General features: G+C 40.7%; 1 protein-coding gene and 1 long non-coding RNA gene across 21 annotated transcripts in view; one reads left to right on the top strand and one right to left on the bottom strand.

The window, feature by feature from the left end:
• The window catches only part of LOC308195513, a 158,085-nt gene extending 154,078 nt beyond the window's left edge, over window positions 1–4,007 (bottom strand). For 10 of the 11 annotated variants that reach the window (XR_013951565.1, XR_013951566.1, XR_013951567.1 and 7 more), the window contains exon 1: window positions 3,700–4,007. This is a non-coding gene — a long non-coding RNA (uncharacterized lncRNA). Of the gene's footprint in view, window positions 1–3,217; window positions 3,337–3,699 lie in introns of those variants that run through there. The other variant, XR_013951575.1, reaches the window with a different exon arrangement.
• BMAL1 (basic helix-loop-helix ARNT like 1) overlaps window positions 3,601–26,777 on the top strand; it is a 49,247-nt gene continuing 26,070 nt past the window's right edge. For 2 of the 10 annotated variants that reach the window (XM_080593039.1, XM_080593038.1), the window contains exon 1: window positions 4,030–4,167. The gene's annotated coding sequence lies outside the window, so the exon portion shown is untranslated. Of the gene's footprint in view, window positions 3,737–4,023; window positions 4,168–4,333; window positions 4,623–4,648; window positions 5,532–15,671; window positions 26,351–26,777 lie in introns of those variants that run through there. The other 8 variants (XM_080593041.1, XM_080593043.1, XM_080593044.1 and 5 more) reach the window with 8 other exon arrangements.

The following is a 26,777-nucleotide window of genomic DNA, read 5'->3' as shown; positions in this document are numbered from 1 at the left end:
TTGTAAGGATGCAAGAAGTATGAAGAAAAAAAAAAGCCATAAAAGTTATAGCTTTCCTTGAGAGTATGAAAGAAACAGATTAGTTTTATTCAAAGATGCAGCTGCCAAGGGACCATAAAACAACTGTAACATCCTCTCCCAAGAAAAGACAGTAAAATGCTATCCTGGGTCTTAATGTATTCAATAAATCATGATGAAATGCTGCCAGAAATTTCAAGAGTGTCTTTGGTTTAATTCTATATCAACAAAATCGCTGCTGCTAGATTTTTTTTTGTAAGAATCTTACACAAGCTACCTCTAGATTTTTGCATGATGTGTAAAAGAGAGAAAGTAATATGGTATTGAATTAAAATTACTATAAGAATGATTATTTATCAACAAAAATGGTAAATAAAACTTTAGTAAATATTTGGGTAACATTCCAGAAAAAAAAAAAAAGGACAGAAAAAGTAGGAAGAAAAGCCCTTGATGGAAAAAAAAATGTTATTTGAAAAGGCTGTCTTTCTATAGCCTTTAAGATCTTTAATTTAGAATATTTAATTCACTAAAACATTTTAAACATATTTAAAATTTGCTCTCTCTCCTTCAGTTCTGACATTTCCATCCTCTGAAATACTAATTAAATTCTGTATATTTTTAATGAAGTAAAAGCTCTGAAAGTGTTTTGACCTCCATTAAGTTTGAATCCAGATAAAGACACAAATTCTTCTTCCTGAGCCATCCGTAAAGACTGAACAAGTAGTGCACAGAAGTATTCAGAATTTCTTAACACTCTGGCCTTAACCTAGTTTTCCTCATTAGACCCTTCTTCCTGTTCCTGTTATGCTGCCAAATATTGGATTGCCAACTCTTGTGAGTTCCTATTGAGTCTCAGAATATTAATTGGTGTTCTTAGAGACCCTGGGGCTGAAATCTATGGATTGTATCAGAACTTTTTTTTTCCTGAAATAAGTTTCTACCTTCTGAAATGATTACAAAGGTTGTAAGGATGAAGAACGGTTTTTAAAAGTACAAAAGGAAGCAGACACATGGAAACGTCAACATTTATTGCATTATATTTAGTTTTATGATTTTTAATGCTCAAATGTGGAAATATTGTGGTAGAAGTATACACTCTTTAAATTGGCAAGTGTTTCCACAAACAAAAGCAGAAAAAAATAATATTTGCCTGGCTCGTGTGTTGTAATTTCTCAAGAATTTGAAGAACCTTGAAAGGAATGAGTAAGCAATAGCACATTGAGACAAAACTTTTGCCTCTTTTTTCTCTTTTACTTATGTTTGAGCCAGCCACACATGAACTGTGACAGACTATAATAAATAGAACATCACTGCAACTTTTTTTTTTTTTCATCAGTCTGCAAACAGCACCAAGCTTATAAGTGGGTTGAAGCACGTCACGAGCTTTGTGCAACACGGTGATAAATATAAGTCTTTCTGGGTTTTGTAACATATAGACAGAACAAGAAGTTCAGGTATTCAAGTCACTAAGTCATGCAAACTTTCTATGAGCTATAGATACTCCTACTGCAGGTAAGATTATAACTTGTATGTCACAGTAAATTTCCAAGAGTCAAATTGAGGAAGAGATTTGATGGAAGGGTAAAACAGGGAAGTTAATATTGCATATCGGAAAATCTATAAGCAAAAAGCAGATGTTTAAAATGTACAGCAACTGGATCCACCATTTGTTGCTAACACACAGCTTATCTTGGACATATTTTGGAAGACATTAAAAAATAAACACGTAAAATAATATCAACAAGCTACATTACAAGCACCCATGCTCCACAGACTCAGAGATGTGTCTCCCTGTATCTCTAACTGGGGTCACAAACCATGCTTCAGAGAAAAGATAACTAAAACATCAAAGAAATAATTTGGCAGGTTACTGCCAAAGCAGACTACTTTTTGAGCATATAACGGGATATCTAGAACAAAATTAACGAAAAATTGTAGATTCTAAAGTGAACCTCCTGATACATAGCCCCGTTATACCTTAGGTAGGCTGTATTTGATGAAGAACATACCCCCTACTCTTCTTGATACAACGTCATAAATCTAAGTGTAGGAAAGTGGCTACTGTAGTATTCAACCATGAATGGAGTACGGAAAAGCAATAGGCTGGAACACGGGCTAGTTGTTCCTATTAATAATCACAATTTTCAGTACAGTCACCACATAACAGATGCTCCTCCTGTTTCTACATCATAAAATGAAGCCACATATGAGTCCAAATTCTTGATGTGTAAGTATGGTGTAACCATTCACGCTTATATAGCTAAGGAGGCAGCTACATTTCTGATCAAAGAGTAATTTACTACCTTCTCTAAACACAGAACAAATTCTGAAAATTAGGTCAGAGTTGACTGGAAGAGGAAATGCTTCTGCTATTGAAACGGAAGCACCTGTGCACCATGCACACGACAGAGCTGGTCTTTCTAGCAGGTTCCACAATTTGCAGTATCATCTCAGTTTCAAGTGCCTCTTCAAGAATTAACCTGTAAGTAAAAAATATCCTACCTGTGCTCAGGTTTTACCCCTTCTATCTGCTTTTTGTGTTTATAAACACATGGTATAAGGGTGATGCAAACTCCTGGTGATAATAGTGGAACTCAGATCTCATTAAGCTTCAAGTTGTGATTTCTTAGCTCTTCAGTGATAAACTCTGCACCCTTAAAATATTAAAGGTATAACAGCTCTCTAAAATGCCTTATTGACCTACAGAGATAAATTCACTGCACTGAACTTGAAAATAAAATTTTAAAGAAAGTAGCGGAACAGGATTGGTATACATCATCATATGCTGAAAACCAGAATTTGATTAACCAGATGCTCTTATTTCCTTCAATATCTCACGAATAGAAACTACAGTATAAACACAATTCAAAACAATCATTTACTTGGAAATATGACATATGGCCTGATAAGTTGCTTTCCTACAGAAATAACTAAAGATCATTACTCTTGGCATCGTTCCCTATGACAGTGACTGGGCTCATTAAAACAGCCGGTACGTGACTGAACGAATACGGAAGATTATTTCTGCAGGTGGGTAGAAACAACAATGGAAACAACAAAGACTTGTGAGAAAGAAGTAGTCAAGGAGATTTCTCCACCTCCATAACTTCTGTGCACTAAAGCAAAGCAAAGCAGCAAAATGGTTGCTAAAACAAGATGTGTTTTTTTCTTTTTCTTTCATGGTATACATTTGGCTTACATAGTTCATTTACACTGTCCTGCTGGAGGGCTGTTCACTGAGCAGGGCTATTCTGATGGGGGCAGGAGGTACGCGTCCAGCAGGGGCTCCTTGGTGCCTGTGTTTAGTCCCAATTAAGTGGAAACCAAACCTTAATCCTGTCACGGGATGTGTGCACATTCCGTGATAGTGGGATGGAACAACCCCTGCTGCACTGTGATGTTGGTAGTACTACAGCCCGAGCTTTTTCAGCGATGTTTTCTTTACAGATGTACGACAAACACCTGTGGCGTGGCAGCACATGACAGGAAACGTCAATCACAATGTGGCACCGATAACGAGATGTAGCGATGGTACAACCACACACGTGCTGGCGTTTGAAACCAACCACGCTGTGGTTATGTTCCTACAAAACACCCCTGCGCGTGCCAGCGCTGCTGCATAGACTCTCTGAACTCAGGCTGCCCGAAGGCGCTCGGTGCTTCGCCGACCTGTACACTGACCTTGTCCGCCTGCCGCTCACAGCACTGCGGCGGCCCGGTAGGACGGCAAGGGAGGGGAGGGGAGGGGAGAAAATGGCGGAGCTCGGAAAGAGCGCGAGCCGCTCCCGACGCCCCGCCGGGCACCCGCGGCCAACAACACCAACTGCCGCGCCGCCACATCCGGGCCCTCGCGCCTCCGCCCGGGGGGGCGGGACCAAAGCGCATAGACGCCTAGCCGATTGGCTGGCGCTCCGGGAGGGCCCGGCAGTTAGCCGATTGGACGGGGCCGCCGGGGAGCCGCTCGCCCGTTGGCGGGCGGCCGCGTCCGGTGCGGGGCCGGCGGAGGGTGCCATTGGCTGGAAAGTAGGTTAGTGGTGCGCCGCTGGGTGGCGAGCCAGGCAGAAAGTAGGTCACGGACGGGGCTGCTGTGCCGAGCGCCTCGCCGACCGACGGCTGCACCCCCGGCCCGGGCGGGGCGCGGTGCCGGCGGTGAGCCCCGGCGGGCGGGCGGGGGGCGGGGGGCGGTGGGAGGGGGGGCGGGCCCCGGCCCAGGAGACGGCGCCCCCCGGCCCAGGAGACGGCGCCCCCCGGCCCAGGAGACGGCGCCCCCCGGCCCAGGAGACGGCGCCCCCCGGCCCAGGAGACGGCGCCCCCCGGAGGGCGAGCGGAGGCCGGACCGGCAGCCGACCGCTGCCCCCGCCCCGCCCCGCCCCGCCCCCGGCCGACGGGGGGACGGCTGGACGCGGGGGGCTGCGGCTCGGACGGGTCGGACCGGGCCGGGGCCGGGGCGGGGGCTGGGGCAGGCGGGGTAGGAGCGAGGCGCGGCCGCTGGCGGCTCCCGGCCGCGGGGGCAGAGCTGCGGCTGGGGCATCCCCGGTGGGCGGAGGGAACGTGACGGTGGCTTCCCAGGATCAGGATTTTGCCGGCTTGTGTTTTTTGGTCTGGTTCGTTTCTTTGTTTAACTTCCCGGAGAATCCATTTGCCTTCTTAATGGTCGAAGTTTCTGCTACTCCAGTGCCTCGATTGTGACAGTTCTGGAAAGATTTAGTACTCAAAAATAACAGCGAGGAAACAAGTGGGTGTGTGTGCTTGCTTCTGAAGCAAATAGGCTCACAGAGATTTTTAAGTGTTTGCATGGTATTGGAGGGAGAAGGGGTCAGCTACAGATAACGATCATCTTTTAAAATGATTTTTAATCTCTTTATAAAATTGAGTCTAAGTAGAAATTTCTTCAAAACCTTGGCCTTTGAACGTTCAGAATGAAATGTCATTTTAATTTCTTTTCAGTGGGTTAGATAAAGGACCTGCCCTGGACTGTTCAGTCCTCTTTTATCCAAAGGACTTCTTAAGTGGGAGCAACTGATAATACACAGGCTGCAGCTAGGTTTGTAGGGGGAAAAGGAAGGCTGTTTGTTTAACTGTTAGTACTGGCTAAATGTCTCAGTACATGGTCTTGCAGAAGGCTGAAGGTAAACTCTGCCCCCAAAAGAATGCACATTTTGTGTGTTCTAGGAATATGCAGATGTAAACAGTTATTTGAGCTGTTAGCAACTGTAGACCTATCGTCCAAATATTTTAAACCGTATTTACGTATTGAGGGGAAAACCTTTACTACTTCTAGGTTTTGTGGGTTTGTACTTCTCATGACCATTCATGATTTTTATGTCTACGTATGAAAACAAGACTGTAAAATAGCAACAAAATACTGTGGTTAGAGATTAACACGCTGTTTCATCCCATATTTTCTTCTTACGCTGTGCATTTCCATTGCCCGTCCACGTGACCGTTGTGCTGGATGGTGCTGTGTAGACTCAAGGCCTGTAAAAGGAGGAGTACATCTGAAGACCGCCTAGGTGAGACAGAAGTACCATAGGAAACTGGGAATAGCTGCTTTGGTTTGAGCTTCCCTACAAGGCCCCTCAGGATGGTGCAGGAGTGTCTGTAAACTACCTGAGCTGTAGCTGGGATTCTGCAAAGCCAGAACTGAAGGTAGTCCCTCTGCCAAGTCATTGCCACCATCAGCTTCCAGGAAACCTGCTATGCTTGGGGACCCTTGCTAAGGGTATATGTATCAGGAAGGTAGTGTTTGTAGGGGGACCTTACTGGAGATGTTTGTTTTCCTCCAAATACCTGCTCTCAAAGATTCTTTGGGGAAACCGGGAATAGGAACAAATGAACATTCATTGGATTTCCTTGGCAGCGCTTAGTTACATGCAGTTCCTTAACACTATCCAAGACAATGATGACAAAGCTGGGACCTAATGTGATAGCTGCCACCTGCATGCTGCAGATGAATAAGAACATTTTTAAAAAGCAAATTGCTCTCAAGCACACTGGAAATACATAGAAACGTGCAGGTTAATTGATTTAGATGAGCATGAATACAGTGCTTTTGTGTTCAACTTCAATCTTTTGTTTTCAACACAGAGCCAGTTGTCTGTGCACTAATGCTTTGACAGGAGGTACAGGAAAACCTGAAAGAATACGTAGTTGTTAGGTCAAGCAAGGTGAATTTGATGGATCCCATAGTGCCTTTTTTTCTCCTAGTTCTGTAATGTGTACGCTTTTAACTTTTATCATCAGTTTGCCCATAGTGTACTTCGGAAAGAGGACAGAAAAGCAGTAAAAAGCAGCTAGCTATATCTCCAAGTATTAGAAAGTTTAAAGTTCTCTGAAAAGTTAATTTTCTTCAACAGAAAATGTGTAAAGGCATATGTAAATGATTGCAAAGAGAAGCCCAGAATAAATGCATATTTCTAAGCTTGCGTAGCTTCCTTGTTCTCAGTAAGTCTACAGAACGCAAAGAATACTCAAGATTTCTCTTTTTAATATCTCAAATGTGGTTTGAAACTTTCACTTTGACTGTTGTCGTACTTACAAAACTTGGGACCAAAATAATTGGTTTAGATAAATGTAATAAATGAGATGATGAGTGAACTCAGCAATGACTTTTACAGTTAGTTGTTGAAACCTCTGATCATACTGTAGATGTTAGGGTCTGTGTTTTGAACGTGCTTGAAGAAGGAAAGAAGGTATTTTGTGGCTATTTCAAAAGCACTGAAGAAGCTTTGAGGCTCGGTCTTGCAGTAGGTTTTAGACAGTGGACTGAAAAAACAGAGCAGAAGTATACTCTGCTTCTTGTGGTTATGCACACGCACATGTATTGGTGGTTGTCCTGCATTGTAATTATAAATGTGTTCCATGTTTAGTCAGAGCAAATGTAAGGTGGTCATCTGGGTGGTTTAAACACCAACAAAACAAACCCAAAAATCTGTATATGGCTTTTGCATATTCCTATAGTGTTAACTAGGTGAGACCCAAGACACTTGGGAGAAATAAAGCACTAAATGGCGCACTTAACAAAATGAAAATGTTTTTGCTTTAAAGATTTAGTGTATTGAGTTATATCCCAATCATGATTATCAAATTGTTCTTACTTGTAGCTAATCACTTTGAATATTGTCAAATAACCTGTGGTGTATGTTTAAGTGAATTTCCTATTGAATGAGGTGGATGTCAAGGCAGGTAGCTCACCAGCATGAAGTGCGCATTGCACCTGTGTTTTTTACCTCAATTCATTGGAAAACTTCAGTAAGGCTACTTATCCAAGGCCCAGACTTCATCTCCTTGGAAACCTGATCCTTCACCAGATGTTGAGAAATGTAATTTCTTTTCTAATGCATTCTGCAGAAGAATGCAGATCAAAACAGCATCTTCTGGCTTTGATAGTCTAGAATATTTATTAACTAAAAAAATAGTCTGACATTTCAGTCTTTGTCCCAAAGAAGATCAACGGTTTCTGTTGCATTCAGTATTGTTTCTAACTTACTTTAGCTGTTACTATAACTCCTGTAATGTTTGTGTAATTTAATTCAATTCAAGAACTGGCTGATAATGTCGTCTGTGTGTGCACAGTGAAGGACTGTCCATGTTCCCTACCCCTTCTGTGCCTGCAAGGATTCACCTTTCTTCTGTATGTTCAGATTATCTTTTCTCCCTTGCAGCTGCAAAAAGATATTTCTTAGCCAAGGCGTGCAGAATTTGTAACCTTTTCAGCCTCCTGCCATTTGAGAAGCAGTTATTCAATGCCTCTGATGTCAGGCACGCTTCTTGGTTGGCTGCTGGTGTCAGAACAACTTGTGACCCTGAGCTGAAGCCATGCTGTGGTTTTGTAGGTTGGTCTTCTGCAGGAATGGTGCCAGTGGGCTACTTATAGAGCAAGAAGTATCACTGGCAGGATTTGGAGTGGTGAAATAACATGCCACATTTTGTGTGGTGCGAGATGCTGATATTCTCTATGAAAAACCAGCCCATTCATATGAATGGAAGCAGTTGAGGAAGACAGCTGTAGTTTTCATGTTTGTTTTGACAGTATTCTGTTACAAATGTTAGTAGGCTTCTATTTTCCACAGATCCAAGGCGATTTAGTGGCACCTTGTGTAAAGGAATGAACAAACATATTGCTAAATCCTTAATGGTCCTTACTTGGTGTGGCTGTGATGGAAATATATCTCCCTGTGAGCAGTTGCTGTAACACTGGGGAGGATATGCTTGGCAGTTCCCAAGCTGTGTGTATTGCCATCATGTCTCTCAAATCATTTTAATAGGAAGGCATTTTATAGTAAGTCATATATGCTTATGCAGTTGCAGCTGTTTGCCCTAATTTTTGTGCCAGCTGAAAATACGTTCATGGAATCCATGTATTTTAAAGACTGCACATGGTCCCAGTTCAAGAGTACCCAGAAAACTCTGCAGATAATTTTACCCATTTAGGGTTGGCATAGGTTTTGAGGGAGAATGAAATAAAGCTATCAGAGAACTCGGAAATCAGTATTATTCTTGATCTGAAGCATTCTTTGGCTTGGAAACTTCCATCTAGGTGGCTTTGCCTTTTCAAGTTTGTCTAACTTAAAAACAACAAGATCAGAGGGAATTTGGTAGAAATTGCTAAATAGTGCTGTACTGCAGAACAGTAAAGGATGAAGTGTGAAGTGAAAAGTTACATCATAGGAAAAAAAAAGGGAGAAAATAAACCTAATATGCTTTGATTTTAATGACTTTTGAAGATTTTTGTTCTGTCTTCAGAACTGATTATTTTATTGTTTCCTTGAACTAGTTTGTTCTTGGATTGCTATGAATGGATTTGTTTTTCTTATATATGGACTTTTAATGGAGCCTTAGGAAATTCAGGACTTCTCTTCCAATCTGAAGCAAAAAAATATGTATTAAAAAGTAATAAAACGTGTATTCTTCAGGTTGCATCTGTGCATTGTAGTTGTCTTGAGAGTGAAGCAGAATGGCTTTGGCTCAAGTTCTACTTTTATTTTTGCCCTTCATTCAAGGACCTCTGAGAACTATATTTTAAATCCTCCTGAGATCTAGGCTGTATGTTGCAGTTTGGCTATTGGTATATACTAGTTTTAGCATAACCTTTTAAAATATTAAATTTGCTCATAGGCTTGAATGGTTTAACTGTCTTCCAAGAGTAAAATCGGGGGGTCCAAAGTATATTGCAAAAAATAAACAAAAGGCAACAGATGCTAGTCTTTGAGGTTTATGTTAGAATGTTTTGTGATCTTGACTTGCCATTGTTGTTTTTTTCATATTGCTGTTTTAGAATCGTTGACAGAGAAACAGGAAGCCTTTCTATTCCTCTGTTGCCTTTCCTAATGTGTTTTGTTGCCAAGCCATTTCATGTAGTCCTTGCATTTGGGTTTATGAATTCGCTTGTTATAGATGAAATGAATTCAGCGAGGTGTTCTTTTTTTTTTTTTTTAAGTCAATATCAACACTGTGCTCTCAACATATTTAAGAACATTTTTGTGTTATAATTCCCCAGTTAAGAAAATTACTTAGGTTTGACCTTAGAAGGCTCTGGTATCTACAGTATTTTTTTTTTCCTTAATATTCTTTTAAAGCCTTGGAGCAGTAGGGAAACTGCTGACCTGGAGTAATGTATGTTATACTGTAGTTTTAATCTACACCCAGCTTCTTATGGCTTTGTAAGTTTTGAACAGTCTTCATCACCTTAAATTTTAAAAACTAAGTAAAGTTCTGTGATGTTAGATGCTGTAAAAAATTTGCAGTTGCAGAACTTTTATTTCAATTAATAGTTTTTGAACAGTATGTAATTTCTAGTGATATGCAAAATTTGGAAATTTTAAATGAATTATATTACAACACTTCATTCTCACAGTGCCATTTTTTGTGAAAAATCACGTATGAGGAGAAGTATGTGTGTGTGCAGGAGTAGCACGTTAGATTGGAAGACTTTTATTACAAATAGTGTTGTTTCTCCTATTTTTAAAAATTTCTTCTGTTTCTCTTATTTGAAAACATTCATTTGAAGCAATGACCAAACTGGCCACTGAATATTGCAGTTTGTTTATAGAAACTTGTCAAGTGAGTTCAGTGATTTTGTAGAGGTACTTCTCACATAAAAACATTCGACTTGCTGGAACTGCTCTTCTAATAGGCATTTAAAGAATAATCTGTTCAGTAGGCACTGTTGTAGAATGCTTGCCTGGTAGTTTGGGTCCAAATTCTGAAAGTTACTTGTATTCTAGAAATATAAGGCCAGCAACAGAATATTCCTGTTTTTAATAGGAAGAGAGAAGTAGGAGAGATGAATTCACACTGGTCTGAGTTTATGCTGGAGTTTTCAGTTTCATCTGGGGTGGAAATCCTGGGGATTTTGTAGATTTATTTATTTTTTTTCCCATCTGGGACGTGCAGCTTGGTCAGCTTGTCTGGCCATAGAACAGTCTGAAGAAAGATGAGTATTTCACTATTACAACATCTAAAAATCTACTTCATTCTGATATAGATATCCTTACTATCACTAAAGGGTTATTAATTACTTAATTTGACATTATTTATCGAATGAAGTAATTCCCATCCTAATTTATCTGACTTTACTCTGAGACGCTTCTATGGCAAATGCCTGCTTTACTTCCCGACTTGAAGTAGCTCTTTATTCATCTTGCTCTAACACTGTTGTCTTCATCCAGCATCACAAGATGAGAAAAAAGTAGAGGAGACCTTTACAACAGTTGGCTGTTGTAATCTACCAGCGCTCAGCCTGCTCTGATTCACATGGGTAAAGTCACGTTGCTCAAGTGGAAGTCTTGATTTAGTTGACATGCTGAACATGTAAAACAGCTTCATCAGCTTCTTCTGTTTAATTGTACTGCAAGTTGGAAGCTTTTAGGAAGTTGTCTCTGGACATAAAATCCATCAAAAGCAATCTGAGGCATGTAAGAGATTCCAAACGATGAATGAAGTAGGAACTGATGTTCAGCATTCCTGTTCCTGGTAGAGGTTATCACCTTACCAGCTCAGAGCAGAATTTAGCAGCTGTATGTGGCTGTAGCCACCATGCAAGTTTTCCAGCTGCGTCCCTTATATATATGTTTCCCCCAAGAATTCGAGTCTGCCAAAGGACTTCTGGGAATCTTTTAAGGACCAGTGTGGGAAATGCCGCTGTTTGGAGCGGTATCACCACGGCTGTGCTCAGGTACTGGGATGGGACAAAAAGTGAAAACCCATGGCCAGAAACATCTCTCTGCTTTTGGTGCATAGCAAGCATACTGAATGGGGGAATCTGATTTGGCTCAAAGATAACTCCTCACCCCAAGACTGACTTGAGATTACTCAGTTCATTGATACCATACACGTCGTGGCTTCAGAAACATTTGTGGTTTTGTATGTCAGGAAACAGCACAGCACACAAAATGAGTAGACCTGGAGGAGAGGTGGTAGAGGCAGTGAGTGTGCAGAATGCTGTTTTAAGTATGTTACAGTGCAGCCTGGTTGTGGAAGAAGAGGATCTCTGGGAGAATATTATTGCATTAAGCTGTGTTGGTTAATTTATTCCATGAGATGGAGTACATTAGAAAAATAAAATCTGGTTTTGATACTGATAGCTAGGAGCCAGAAAAATAAACAACTTCATACTTTTATCTCTGGAGCTAGACAGTGGAGCTTTCCGCTATTTATTCTGCCATTTTACAAAATCATTTTTATAATGAAAAATAATAACTCAGCTAGACCTCTGACTGTCTTCCCTTTCCCCTTACTGGTTCTTGTGCTTCAGGGTTTCTAGATGAACGAATACAGAAGTGTTTCAGATATGCATATCTCTCAGGAGCTCATTTACTATGATCGCTTGACTGTACCAGTGCTGAGTACTCATATGTCCAAGTTGTTGTCAAACTGATAATTTATTTAAAAATGGCAGAGACCCAGCCATGTCTTCAGTTAGGCTTGCCAGGAAACCTGGAGGAAATGAAATACAGGAAGAAGACTAAAAGGAAGATGATCTTCTTTTCCACCAGTATGATAGGTGGTTTGGACTTCAGTACACTAATTTAATACACCTCTGCTCCCTTTGGGGATGGGGAGCTGTCTGTCTTTACAAAAAAATCTTGGGTTGCTGTTTAGGAATGATTCTCTGTCTTGGCGAAGATCTCATTGTGCTGTAAGTTTGTCTGCACACTCTCTTTTTTCTGGAAGCAACGCTCTCTAAAACCTACCCAGACTTCTGTTTAGAGAGAGATTGTCCATGATGTAATTATGAAATAGCCCTTTAGGAGAATTGTCATTTTGTTCAATGACATGAAAATCTGTTTTCTGTAGGGCTGTGGTGTACGCTTTAAAAAAAAATCATAAAGCTTTTCTTATTTTCCATTAAGTACAAAAAAATTAAGTCAGCAGAGGATGGGAGAATCTGTGCCTGCTACTTAAAATTAATTAATGACTATTTATTTTTGTAGTACATACGAACACAGTAAGGACCAAATAGTTGAACATACCAGAAAGAAGCAGGACCAAAACAATCCTCTGTTCAACAAAAAAGCAAGGGAAAAGTGCCTATTGGTGTCTCATTTTCTGTTATTTGTGAGTATAAACTATTTGCTGACTTTTGTTTGGTATCTTCAGAAAGCCTGGTAACTGGTCTCTTAACTGGTCTCTGATTTTTATTTAAACATACGCGTATATATGGAAGTTGCCTGTGTATGGTTTCTTCTTGCTCTTTTCTCTCAGCTCTGTAAATGCTGAAGTGCTTTGTTTTTCTTTTTTTGGTGTATGTTTTGTGGTGATGTTTTGGAATAATGGTGTGTTGGCAGAAAATTACGCTGGTGCAAGATCTCAGGGGTGCCTGTAGGAGCGGCTGGCAAATGGGTTTTGGAGAAGTCCAGGAAGCAGAAGAGGGAGCTTTCCTGGTCCTTCAACATCTGGAAGAACCTTGATGGACTAAGAGGTTTCTACTTAAAGAAGAAACATTAGGGATTAATGCGGTTAACTTTAATTTTCATTTAAATTGGTTGTTGTAGCGAAGTACGATAGTTTTCCACCTTCAAATACAACAGAGCATATCTTTAACTCCTCCCAATGATGTAATTTGGATGAGTCTTTTTTTCTTTTTTTTTTGGCAATAGCATGAAAGTTTCTCTTAAATCATTCTGTATTTTCCACACATCTTTCCAAAAATGTACTCATTGGAGTCATTTCCACATCTGATCTAATCATTGTCTTCCACTCTTAAAAGGTGTGGTCAGTTCTTGCTGGCTTCCTGTGTTGTTTTGTGCTTCATTTCAGCTTATCTTCATAGTTTTCACATTCCTGTTTTTTAGTTTGTAAACATCAGCTATCTCAGTAGGATTATTTTGATGTTTTTGTCATTCTAATGCAGAACAAAATTTCTTAAACCAAATGTACCTCAATATTGAATAGTGTTTATACGAGCTCTTTTGTGACTGTGCTCCGATGTAATAGAGACTGATTTGCTTTAACACAGGTGTTGATTAAAAAAAAAGCCTTCTATAAAAAGAGTAAGCTTACGCAAAGCAGCAGTTCACAAACAAAATGAATATAACTTTTCAGACTCTTTAATACTTCTATTATATTGGAGGTTTTCTGGGCTTAATCTTGCTTGAATGTCCCAATAGAAATTAACCCATGTGTTCTCTTGTTGGTTTACCATAGCAAGTTATATGGCCCTGTACCGGTGAGCTCATTGTCTCTCCCTCTCCTCTGTACAATGCTGGTGTCTGATTCCCTGAATCTCCACGCTGTGATGTATGCGAAGTTGTAGATTTTGCTGTTGTTGGCAGGGATAGTCTGTCTCTATTTTGCATCTCTGAAGAGTTCAGTGTGAGGTTGGGTAAGTGCCAGTGCTACATGGGAGAAAACAGCTGAAAGATGAAGCTGGGGGTTAACATCTCTTGCAATCACACTGTCAATAACAGAGGTGTAAACATTTAGATTTGCAACTTCTCATCTAATAAAAAATATACGAGTTGTCACATGAATCCCACAAAGAGAGGTCTATACTGTTAAAAGTCCATGTATTAAATAAACTAGTTAACTGATTCACACGATTACTCTCTGATCTAAGCAGGGATTAGTCAGTAGTATTGTTTCTGGCAATTTCTACCTGGGTTTGTTCTTGATGTTACTCTATTCAGGATCCTTATTAATCACATAATGGTGGAAGGTACTGTTACAGCTGGGAGAGCCGAGTGGAGCAGGTTGGTCTGTTTAATTATCACTCCAACAGCCTATGTATGTTGCTTGATAAGATCTTGCTTAAGAAATACATGCGCCATTTCTAACTAGTTGCCAAATGGTCATGTGTCTGTATATTACACTTAGGAGATGACGACAGTCTTGGAAAGCTTGTTTTGTTTGAAGTGACTGGGAGGATTTTATTGACTGGCTTTTCCCAGTGCTGCGTTACAGAGAGGTGGACAAATAAATTTTTGAGTTAGTAAGGAAGGATATCAAGCTGGACTAAGGTAGCTTAATCTCTTTATTAATTAATCCTAATATTAAATTTGTCCTAACTTTAAAACTTTCCTGTACTTCAGAAAGCGTATAGAAAACTGAAAAGGATTCAAGAGAGAAACTGTGTTTTGCAAATACAACCTTACAGTGGGAGATCAAAGAAACATGACCATCTAGTTATGGGAAGAAAAAGCAATTCATTGAATTCATCCTTTGATTGATGACATGACAGAGGTACCTGGCAGCAGAAAATGAAATGAGGTTCAGTAGCTGATGGCTAACCTACTCGAATACAGACTAGAAAGGCTGACAGTTTTGAACAAGAGGAACTAAGCTTTGAAACTGAAAAGATGGGAGGAGGGTAAGAGATTCTTGCAACCTATCAGTTGATCTGGGATATCTTTCTAAAATAAACTTTGGCCTGAATTACAGCATATCAGTTTGTTGTATAAAATAGCAAATGAGGTTGTTTGCTGCCTATTGCAGAGGAGATCAGAATACATGATCATAAAGGGGAACATATCTAAACAAATCTGGTATCAGTATTAAGATAAAAATTGTATGCTTTTCTCTAAGTTGCTTTGTTCTTGAGCAGAAGGAAGCTGAGGAGGACACAGCTTTAACCAGACTGTGAATGAAGGGAGGGCTAGGAAGACTTGCAGCAGAGAAGGGGAACATCTGCAACGACTCTTGTAACCGTTCTACAAAACAACTTAAAAGTTAGAAGTCTAAAAATATTACTGGGGATATTCATACTGGTATTCAGAAAAGCATGGGTAAAGTGGAGTATCTTAGAGGTTTTTGTTCAGCAGTACTAGAAAACAAGGCAAACCTTGCTTTGACAGAACCCTTTGAAGATAGCTGAATGGGCTTTAGCAGATATCCTTAAAAACACTTCAGTGAAACACCAGGTTAGCTACTGAGGGAAAAATACGTGCAAAAAAAGTATGTATTTCTCTAGTAAGTGTGGGCAAGCTAATGCACAAGGCTCTAGATCATGTGTTGAAGTGAACATTGCAGAAAAATAGGACCCTGAAAAAAGAAATACTTGTTTCTAGTGATTAATATATGATCACCTGAAAGATGGGATTCTTTTCTGCTCCAAGCCTTTTTGTGTCCCCCCCCCCCCCCCCCCCCCCCCGCCATGTGTTATCAGTAAGTTTCCCTATTTTGCTGGCTCCTTTGGCCTCTTTAAAAGAGAATCGTGAGCTGTAGTCAATGATTTGAAATTTCGTTTAATACTGTAGGCTAGACTTCCGTAGAGTGGAGAGCTGTGTAGTAACTCAAGTGCTTAGGCTAGTGAAGAATGGGACAGCCGTCCTGTGTTTGGTTTGGGTAGTTTGTGCCGAATGCCTTTTATGTGGTATTTTACCTGCTATTCCTTTTAGGCACTGTATCCAAATTTAGTTGCCTGAACTGGGTTTTAAATTCCACTTATGAAAGCAAGCACCCAACGTATAAATCTTGTTTCCTATATTAGACTATTATTTCTGGTAAGGTAAGCTTTTACCTTTGCGTTGCTAAACTGTATTTACCGAGTACTGAATTTAAATCTTCCACCTGGCGTTAAGTGATGTTCTGCTGCTGACTGCAGGTTAGCTGATGTAAACCTGAGATTACCTCAAACAGTTTTTTGGGAATGTTGTGAGAATAATTTACATTTTTGCTATGGATATTTGTGAAAGAATGTTACGTCATCCTTGAAAGTAGAAGTTTTCCTTGAATACTTAGAAATCGAGATAACAGTAATAATCTATCTTCACTAATACAAGAAGAAGGTAAAAGTTGCATGCTGTAATGCAGACCTGATTACTGTAAAGTCCTGCCTCAAGCAGTGGCTGTGAGTGGCCTGGCAAAGAGGAGGATTAGGACAAGCGTAGGCCCCAGTTATCTTCAGACTTCCTGAGCCAGTCTCGGGATCCATCAGCACCGTTCCTTTCTGTGAGCTGGTCTCACCTCTCTTTGGCAACCAGGTGAACATTTAGCCTTCAGGTTATTTGCCCGGGAATTTCCACAGTCTTCCAGCTCACGTGTGAAGGGCTGCGTTGTTTTTAACCTTTCAACCAAGCTGTGTTTGTCCCTGTGACATTTGATCATTTTGTAGACCTTGGTCTCGGCTGCTTTCTAAGCTGAAGAGTACTAGCTTACTTGATTGTTCCTTGTACAGAAATCATTGCCTATCTTGTTCTACTGAGTGAAGCTGGAAAGTTTTCCATTTTCTAATAAATTTAATTGCTGTGGATTTTTTGGATGGTATCCAAGTCGTCCTCTGTACTGTTCAGGAGCTGTAAATAATTATGAGCATTTGTAAGTGGTAGCCAAGGGACTGTATTATTAATATTTGGTACAGATCTGCTTGTGGAATAAGATCATCTAAACCCACTTAAACGTTCTGTGAAGGAATGTGAACTGTCTAGTGATCCTTCCTAGGTCCTATGGGATTGGGCTGTGTAGGCAGTGGAGTGCTATTCTGGAATAAAACAATGGGCTGGAAAAGCTTCTGCTTGCAACTGGCAGTTGGATGTCTGCTTTCTCTGCCTTGTATCTCCTCTTCATCTGGGGGGAAGGAGCTGCTGCTCCCTGCAGCGGGTGGGTAGGTGTTTGACCCAAGCAACAGCAAGCAAAACACAAGCAAACAAAACCAACAGTCTTCAGTTTTTACTAAGAGTGCTTTTGTGTTTTGTTTTGTTTTCTGAATGAGTTTTCTTTCTCTTCTACCCATGTTTGCTGTTGGCAGGATTTTTTATTTTTATTTTTATTTAACAGTCAAGAAGTCTGTATAGCTTAAGGGCCCTATTAAGTGAATTCTGAATTCCGGGTGTTCTCTGATTGTTACTCTGCCTTTATTTAGGGCTGTCTTGGTTTGGTGGTGAGAGACTTTGTTCTAAATATAACAGCAATTTTAAAATGCTTTTTCAGTTCTGCATGTAATGTAAAAGGACACATTCAAACTTGACTGTTAATTTCAAATAGAAACCATAGTCTTAAAATCCTGCCTGGAAAAATACAAGTCTTAGATGTATCTCTGGCAAGTGAATGTCACTGCTTTGGAAATTTGCTTCTTTTCAACATCAGCATTAATGTATAGACATGCAAAAAAAGGAACATGGTTCATCAGCATTTTCTGTCAAGGGCTTTCCTATTGCTTTATGCCTTTCACAGGAAAATAAAATTCATGCTCACACTGAAGCAATGAACACAGAGTGGATAGAAAGCCTCCTCTAGCAAGCCTATATATTCATAAGTTGTCATTCACAATAGAACAAGTTCCTGAAGCAGAGAAAATGTCACAGTGCAGGTGTGGATTAGTAGAAGAGATCAGCACACCTTGCCTTACTTAAACCATGTGGGGATTTGCATGTGAAAACAAATCCTGCTGTGAGTAAGCTGCAAGAGCAGTTGAAGGATGTAACAGGGATATTTTAATTCACTGCCGTTGAAGGGGACAGTTCTTCATCCTATCTCCTGGCATGTCTCACCCCCTTCCTTTGTGGTACTTCTGGGTATCATCTGACCTTTCTGTAGGATGGTCCAGCTTGCTAACCTCACAGAAGACTGTGCTTTCTGTCAAGTTGTTACTCAGCCAGATGAGCAGATTGGTTGGACACAGTGTGCAGACAGGCTCTGGGGACTGTGCAAAGTCTGTGCTAGAGCACTGGAAGGAAATCTGGGGGAAGGGAGACAATATTTGTCTATTCTGTAAAGCTGCTGTGAAGTTTTCGGTATGTGATGCTTATCCTGAGCTAGACAAATACAACTTTCCAAAGCCATGCAGATTTGATGAGGTACATACCATTCTGGACATCATTGTGAAAGACAAGAAATATTCTGCTTGGTTTCTCCCTAGACTATCACTTGTTTTGCTCCTCTGAGTCTTTCATTGAATACTGTGATTTATGAAGCCTGACAAGCCAGACTTTTTTGGGTGTTGGCTTTAGTGAAATGCGCATTGTGGGGTACTTGGGGCTCGCTTTGGAGATGCATCCCACTGCACAGAAGTTCCAGTTCATCCCAATAAGAGAGAAGGGAACGTAAAAAGCTGGTGCTGCAGAGAGGTGGAAGAAGCCAAGAGTGTATCACCTATTGCATTCAGTATTTGACATGATGACACATCTAACTTTATTTTTAATGTCCTGTTAAAGGACTTCTCTTAATAGTCATTTTGGTTTCACAGTCACTTGAATCCTGTGGAAGTATAGGGCCTAAAGGAGGTGTCCTGAAGTTGTGCTTGCCCTGTCCTGTGGCAATACTACTGTTGGCTGGGCAACTGGTTGGCTTGTCTTCAGCCACAGCAATTCTTCTCGTAATGCTCTGCATAAGTATCAGTGCAGACCCTAGGGAAGTGCTGGGAACTTGCCCTACTTCTCAGTGTTCACTGGTGCTGCACTTTGCAGCTGCTTTTTGTGAATCTCTCTGAAGAGCAGAGTATCAGATAATGCCTCAGTATGAGCTGTCATAACTTTGAAGTGCTGCCTTTTTTAGCATTACAGGCAGATCACTCATTTAAAAAATGGGATTTCAGGAATGGGAGAGGCTGTTGTTTTTGAAATATTGAGCAAGTCTGAAAATGGTATGTGTATCTTTTCTTTCTTGATGCTTGTGTCTTACATTCAGGTGCTGAATTGTCGCAGTGTCTCAGTTTTTACTATTTGGGTATGGATTTCAGTGGTAAATTGCGTGAGTACGGGAAATGAAATTGTTAAACACTAATATAAATGATAAGCTTATTGTTGCTCCACATAAGTCAAAGGGAATCAAGATATATGGACAAGTAGTAAGTAGCTGGGGCTACTTGCATGAATGTGTGCGCGCATGGGGAGGGTTGTTTTCTTAAAACTTGGAGTTTGTAAATAATTATAAGTTGTAAATTTCTGCATTTCCACACACAAACCTTGTTAACGTAACACTTGGTAAGCTGTCATTGTATGTTCTCCTGCAGTTGTTTTTTTTTTTCTTTTGGAGACTACCTACTCATATACTTAACAAAAAAGCTGTGATGTCTTTCTGCCCAAAAAGTAGTGGGAGAATAAAAATGAAGCTGAGCCTCTAATGTAGTACTGAAGTAGTCAGAAGAAGGAACTACTGGTGTTCATATGGGTCTGGTGCATATGTGTTTGACAGCTCATTTTGTGTAAAGTTAAGTTAAAAAGAACTTTTGATAAACCAGTGGGGAAAAATAAACCTCACAGAGATATGCTTGCTAGAGGAAACAGTTGGGTGGGGAATACCCTCAGCTTGGTTCCAGGCAGGCTGAAAATATCTTGCTTTTCCCAAGGCTTTCTTTAGGACCAAAGGGAAACTGACAGCCTGTCAAATTTTCTTTGTGCTGAGAGCAGGGACTGCTTCTTCCAGCCAGAGATGGAATTTAACAGGACCAAAGGGACTGTGAAAACCTGGAAATGAAAGTGTAAGGTATAAATATAACCCATACCTACACTCCTTTTAGTGATATTTTTGCCCTTTTGTTTCCATGCTTTGTTCCCTGAAGATACAAACTCTGTTTTCAACCTGTTTTCTATTAGTTACAATGTGCTTGGCAGTAGGTCTCTGAATGAAAGGTCTCACGCGTGCCAAATGTGTTTGGGTTTGTTGTAGTAATAATGTGACTAGAAAACAGAATCAACTGTATGCAGTATGTCTGACGGTATTCAGAACAGGTGATCTGAACCAAAGGAAGATCCAGGAAACTAGGTTTGTCACCTTAATGCAGAATAGAAGTAGTGTGTAGTGGCTCAGCCTGTTAAACTGACAAATGGATGACATCCCTGAATGCAAAAACTTGAAGAGTCAAGTGAGGAGATATTACATAGGTAGTATTAGACACACCAGAGCTTGACTGTGTTGTTGAGTTTTTTTGCATACAGTTCTCCAGTATGAGGAGGGGACAAGAAAATAAAAACCTGACGAAAGCACGAGGACAGATTCTGAGATCTGAAGCTGGGGTAGCTAACAGAGTACTAAAATAGTGCTTTGCCAGTGGAAAAAAAGAGTAGTGGATTGAGCTGAAGTTTGTTCTCACTTGAGTCTTTAAATCAAGGCATCATATTGCAAGCTATATTAAAGCACACGCCGAAGTTAAAAGCTTGAGGAAGAAATCCTAGAATGGGTTTTGTGGTATGCTATACCACAGATCAGACTGGGTGTCAGTATTAGGTGTCTGACATACATACAGTTTCTGCCCTTTAAGTAAATAAGAAAGTGTGTTAGAAGACTGATACTACAAATGGAGACACTTTAGAAAACACATTTCATAGAACTTTGTGTGAGGATTTTGTTTTATTGTCATTGAAAGACAACTTTGATGATGATGCACTGCAGGCAGAATACTTGCCAAAATGTGAGGATACAGGAGCTTCACTGAGCCACAGCAAGGAAATCTTAAACTCACCCAGAGCATATCATGGTCATCGTAATAGTTAAAACAAACAATCAGGCTTCGCGACATTATTAAGCTCTAAATTAGAAGACTTGTATTTAACTGTGTGAAACTTAGCTTATTCAGTTTGGATAACTGGAGGGTGCAGATATCCTTAAAACTTGTACCTGAAGCATCTCTCTGCAATAAGCCGGTTCTCATCTGTAGGAGTAAGATGAAATCTGGAAACAGAAAGCTGCATCTTTTAGAGTGCAAATGCAAAGCAGGCATTGCCAGTTGTGCATTAACAATGCGCTGATTTGTAAGTTGTGGGAACACAAGGAGTGAGTTAAGTAGCTTACCTACTTTTCTCATATGCTTCTTCTGCTCTGGAAATGTCAGTCTGGGTTGTGTACTGTCCTCCTAAGGAAGATATTTTTTTAATTTCTGCTTTGAAGTTGACTGCACACTGCAGCACAAGATAAGACATTTTGTTGACAGTTCAGAAGCAATGTGTACGATTTGGTAGACTTCACAGAGGAACTGCCTCCTCAGTTGAGAGATTGTTTGGTGTGTTTAGTTTTTTTTTCCCCCTTAAGGGTTCCAATCAAAACACACTGGAAGTACATAAACTAATACAGAGGTCACCAATAGCTTTGATAAGGCTGTTACTTAAACCATATTTATTCTGGATAATTGATTAACCTACTGGGTAGGATAGATTTCTTGCTGTCTTTCAGCCACTCAATCCCTTGGGTGGCTTAGGGTTGTTAAAAATGAGGATTACGTTCACTGGAGTGAGTACCTAGCGTGGTAACACTGACAATTCAGCGAAGTTTATATTTGTGTAGTTGAGGGGATCGATTTTTATATTTTAACTGTGTATGGGTGTATCACTACTAGCAGAGTAATAAATCTGGACATTAAATAAATAGAATCAGATATCTGGCACAGAGGACTTAAAGCTTCTGTTGTCCATTAATTTTAGTGTTTTTTTTCATTTTCCCCCCTGTAATGTTGAAAATATAATACTTTGTTGCTTCCCACACCGGCATAAAATCTTTTGAAGGACTGGAATAAATTAAGATTAAATACTACATCTTAATACAGATTTTTGTGAGCTTGCTTTATCAGCATTTAACACTGGTAGGCCCTGTTTTTAAAGATAAAACTATTTTATTCTGTAACTTACACTACAGAAATTTTGGGGTGCTATGCTGAACAAAATGTCTATGGTATTATCTTAAAGTTTTTTTTGTTGTCGTTTAAAAAAAAATCAAAATGCTTGATATCAAGCTCAGCCATTTTCCTGCAAGCAGCTGTTCTCCAAATAACTGTTTTTTGTAGCTGAGTCCATGTCCAGTGAAGTCACACTTCACACTGTTTCGGTGAGCAGGACCTGTTGCAACAAGGCATCCGAAGGCTTACACTAGATGAAGCTTTTGGTGATAACTGCAAACTAGCAAGCCGTGCTGTAACACTCTTTTAGCTGTGATTCTCTGAACAGGTAGGGTAGCAGGTGGCTGCATGCGAGGAAATGAAACCTCCTGTGGCTGAGCATCTGCTGGATGTCAGTCGGGGCCTGCTTCTGACAGGGATACAGGCTCCAGGCCTAGCGGCTGTTGTGTAGGGTTGTATGTTAGACATTTGGCTATGTCACTACAAAGCTATTGCGGAGAAAAATACTTCAGCCATAGCATAGACAGACCCCTTTCAGTCTGAACAGGTTTGATTCCTGGAAGGGGCATGGGTTGGCTTTGGTTTTGTTCAATTTTTTTTTTTTTTCTGCTGTGAAGATGGTCCGTATTTATGAGGAAAGACTGAGAGACCTGGGTCTGTTCAGCCTTGAGAAAAGAAGACTGAGAGGGGATCTTATCAATGTTTATAAATACCTGAAGTGTGGGAGACAGCGGGATTTGGCCAGCCTCTTTTCAGTGGTTTGTGGGGACAGGACAAGGGGCAGTGGCCACAAAATGGATCACAGGAAGTTCCGCACCAACATGCGAAAGAATTTCTTCATGGCAAGGGTGACGGAGCACTGGAACAGGCTGCCCAGGGAGGTTGTGAAGTTTCCTTCTCTGGAGATATTCAAGGCCCATCTGGACGCCTACCTGCGAAACCTGCTCTATGGAACCTGCTTTGGCAGGGGGGTTGGACCCGATGACCTCTCGAGGTCCCTTCCAACCCCTACAATTCTGTGATTCCGTGATTTGCAACAGAAAGGCCTTCCACTGGGACTCCATCAGCCTCAAAGCAGGTGCTTGTCTGTTTCACTTAGAGAAGAACACGAACTAGATTCCTGTTTTTTTTTTTTGCGTTTTTTGTTTTCCTTTTTTTTCTGTGCTGTCTGAAGCTTCATACCTACAGGTGCAGACAGTACAAGAAAGGAAGGAGTGACTGATAAGCCCCGTCGGAGCGCTACCAATCACAGGGAACTTGGCAGGCTGGAGAAATGGGTTGACGTGAACTTTATGAAGTTCAGCAAAGGGAGATGCCAAGTCCTGTACCTGGAGAGGAAAAATCCTGTGCACCAGTGCAGACTAAGGGCTGGCCGGCTTGCCAGAAAAGATCTTGGAGGTCCTGGGGGACACCCAGTTGAGCCAGCAGTCATGGAAAGTTATGAAAAAGAAGGCTACCAGCCTCCTGGGCTGTGTTAGGAAGACTGTTAGCAGCAGGCTGAGGGTAGTGATCCTTCCACCTTACTCAGTATTGGTGAGACACTACTGTGGCCCTGGGTCCAGTTCTGAACTTCAAGCACAACAGAAAATTATTTTAGTTACAACTTCTAGGTTTTGGAGCAACAGAGAAGTCTTTTGACAAAATAGCTGGAAGTAAAAGCTTTCAGCTCTTCCCCTTTTAAACAAGGAGAGATGGGATCTGAGGCCTCTCTTGAACTGAAAGTCCAGGTGCTTCTATGAATAAGATAAAATTCAGAGTATTGTCCTATGGCGCTGTCACCACTATGACAGTCTAGAAAACTCCTAGGGTGATGTGATGGTGTGACTGTCTTTTCTCATAGATACTAGCGATGAACAAACCTGGATTTGGTTGGGAGTGCATGTGGACACTGTATTGATCTATTGAGATCTGTTTAAACTGCCTTTCAATTCACCGCCTAAAGCTGAAAGATGGTGTTTGTGCCTGTAGACTTTTTCTTCTGTGTAGACTTTTTTCCTTAGGTCAAAATGATTCATCTTGTAGCTGGTTTAATTTCATGGGATGCCTCCCTCCAGCCTGCTGCTTTTTCCTTGGGAAAGACAGGGAGCATCTGTTTGAACAGTAAGTCTCTTGAGCAGCTGAAGGCTGCTCGTGCAGCCCATCTCGTGCAGGGCTGGGTAGCAGCACCTGCTAACGTGAGAGATACAGGAGGCTGCTTGATCACTGCTGCTTTGCGAGCATGGTTACGGATGGAGTGGAAACATGAGCTTCTGGTCTTTGCAAAGAGCTTGGGTAGGGAAGAGCTCCAAAATTCAGATGTGGCTTGTGGGCTGCCAGAGGTTGGTGAATGCGGTGTTGAGTGGGTGAGTGGAAAAAAGATGACCTCAACAAGCAAAACAGTAAAATCACTTCTTTGCTCGAGAGAGCACTGCAAGCTACATCTGCACACGAGATGATGCCATGGGGCATTTTATCATCTGGGAGTACAGAGTGTTCCTGCAAATAATATTAGGGAGTTCGAGGAACACAAATGTGTCACTAAAACAAAACAGCATCAATATGTTGGACAAATATGAGGTATTCTTGCTGCTGATCCTTAACTACTGAAGGAAAATGAAAATACCACTGCTTTAGTTCAAAGATCTTCCTTTGATTCACACAGACTATTTTCTAATAAAGATTCTGAAGTAGGAACTGCTTGTCACTTGCAGCAGCCATGCCCCTGTGTGCCTGTATGCATCTTGAAATCATCACGGGGCACTTGCAGTTCTTGTGCTGCTGAGCAGAAATCTTCCCCGATTAGTCAGTGTGTGCACATCTGGAGTACACGTACACCCACAGCACGTCTTGGAGAAATACAGACAGCGGAGGTAAATGATCCTGTTCTGTTTCTTACTCCTTCATGCTGTGACAGTTACTTCTGAGATGGAGTATTGCTGTGAGGGGAAGAAAAAAAATTTCTTTCTGTAGCTATCTGTTTTTGGTTTGAGTCATTACACACAGGGATGATGACCATATTTTTAATTATTTCCTAAGGAAACCACACCACAGTTTTCCTCTATTGTTGCAAAATCATGCTTTAAGAAATGACACACTTCTGATTCATAAAGTTATGAATTACATTTCTTTTAAAATAAGTCTGTATTTTATGCTGGAGATAGCTGACTCTTGCCTGGGGGTAGTTGAAACTGGTGGTGCTTGCGTAAAGAGGTCTTGACTCCTGGGTGGGTGCTTGGCAGACTTGGTTGACCTACTTTAGTTCTGACCTTGATTTGCTCAGAGGTGTTTATGTACTCGTGATCAGCTTTCCTACATGATTAAGGTAGTCATGTGACAGCTAACTTTTTTTTTCGTTTTGAAGGGATGAAGAGAAAGATTTGTTTCTATTGACTCATGAGCCTTGTTACAGGGGGTTAGAGAACGAGATTGGATGCAAGGGAAGGGAATCCTGAAGGAAGCAGTCCCAAATAGGCTGCAAAGAGATATTGTCATGCAATTCAATGACAAAATATCATTTGATTCTCATTTTCGGGGGAATTTAATCAGGAAGTGGCCTACATGGCATTTTTTCAAGTAGGTTCTTGGAGTACTTTGGCAAGAGGGTAAGGTTCGTAAATGGAAGATTTGGGCTTTGCTTGTATGTATGGGTAATTATTGTGTTGCTTTTCATAGGGGATTTTTTGAGCCATTGAAGAACTAGCAGCTTGAGGCTGAAAAGCTACTAAAATATTCCCTTTTTGAGAATTTTAAGAAACCCTTGCAATAGCATATTTATCTGAACTGTTCACTGTTTATTACAGCAGGGCATACCGATTTTTGCTCTGATCATTGTGTTGACGCTTTTTAACTTTAAACCTCATTTCAAGAGACATGTACGATTCATAATTCCCATAATGCGGAAATGTAGGACTGTGGTTGTTAGAACTGGGATGAGCATTTGGGAAATGGCAGAAAAAGGGCTGACTTTAAAAAGCAGAATTCTCAATTTCTTTTCATGTAGTTTGGTACTGCTTAAATGGTCAAGACACTTAAAGTAGCTGCTTTGAAACTGTCAAATATAGGCAATTGTTCAATTGTTTATACAATTTAAAAGAGCAGCAGAGTTGAATGGATACTTCATTTTTTTAAACTGCTTTGAAAGTTATGTTTTGAGATGAAGAACAAAGCAAATTTGTTTTGCATTACAGCACACCGACGACTTGTGCAGTGTTCTGATTTTGAGTCTGAAACGCTGGCTGTCGCAGGCATTCTATGGAAGGAAAGAACTGTGTTAAATCTATTTTTTCGCTATCCTTCTTAATTCCAGCACATCCCACCCTGCTGTCTGAGGTCTTCCTAAGTGATCAATGAAATTATATTATGCGGTAAAATGTGAGTTCAACAAGTATGCTTGCATATGGAGGTGGTCAGAAGTTTCTAGTAGGTGCATTATACAGTGCTCAGGGTTTTAGATTAGGTTCCAAGACTGAATCATGGATGTACAGTAATTGGACAGCATAAGAAGTAGTTTGGTGTCATAGTACTTTTATCACTTTATTTGTTCCACTTAGCCACAGGCCATACGAAGTATAGCTGTAACTAACTTCTACACATCAGCTGAGGTCAAGGATAATGTTTTTGCATCTGAATCAAGAGCAGAGAAATGGGCAGTGACTGTGGCTTAACTGGAGGGTTGTAAATTAATCTGCAGTAATCTCATAAACCACAGTAACATAATCAAGTTTGTACTTTGTTGGGCTGCTTGAGTAGCAGAGATAAAGTAGACAACTAGGAAAGGGCTGATAGAAGGTGAAAGTAA

This window comes from Anser brachyrhynchus, assembly GCF_964034855.1.
Source record: "Anser brachyrhynchus genome assembly, chromosome: 5".
Lineage (NCBI taxonomy): Eukaryota > Metazoa > Chordata > Aves > Anseriformes > Anatidae > Anser > Anser brachyrhynchus.
The sequence above is the reverse complement of the archived record's forward strand: the minus strand, read 5'-3'. Positions and strand labels throughout refer to the sequence as shown.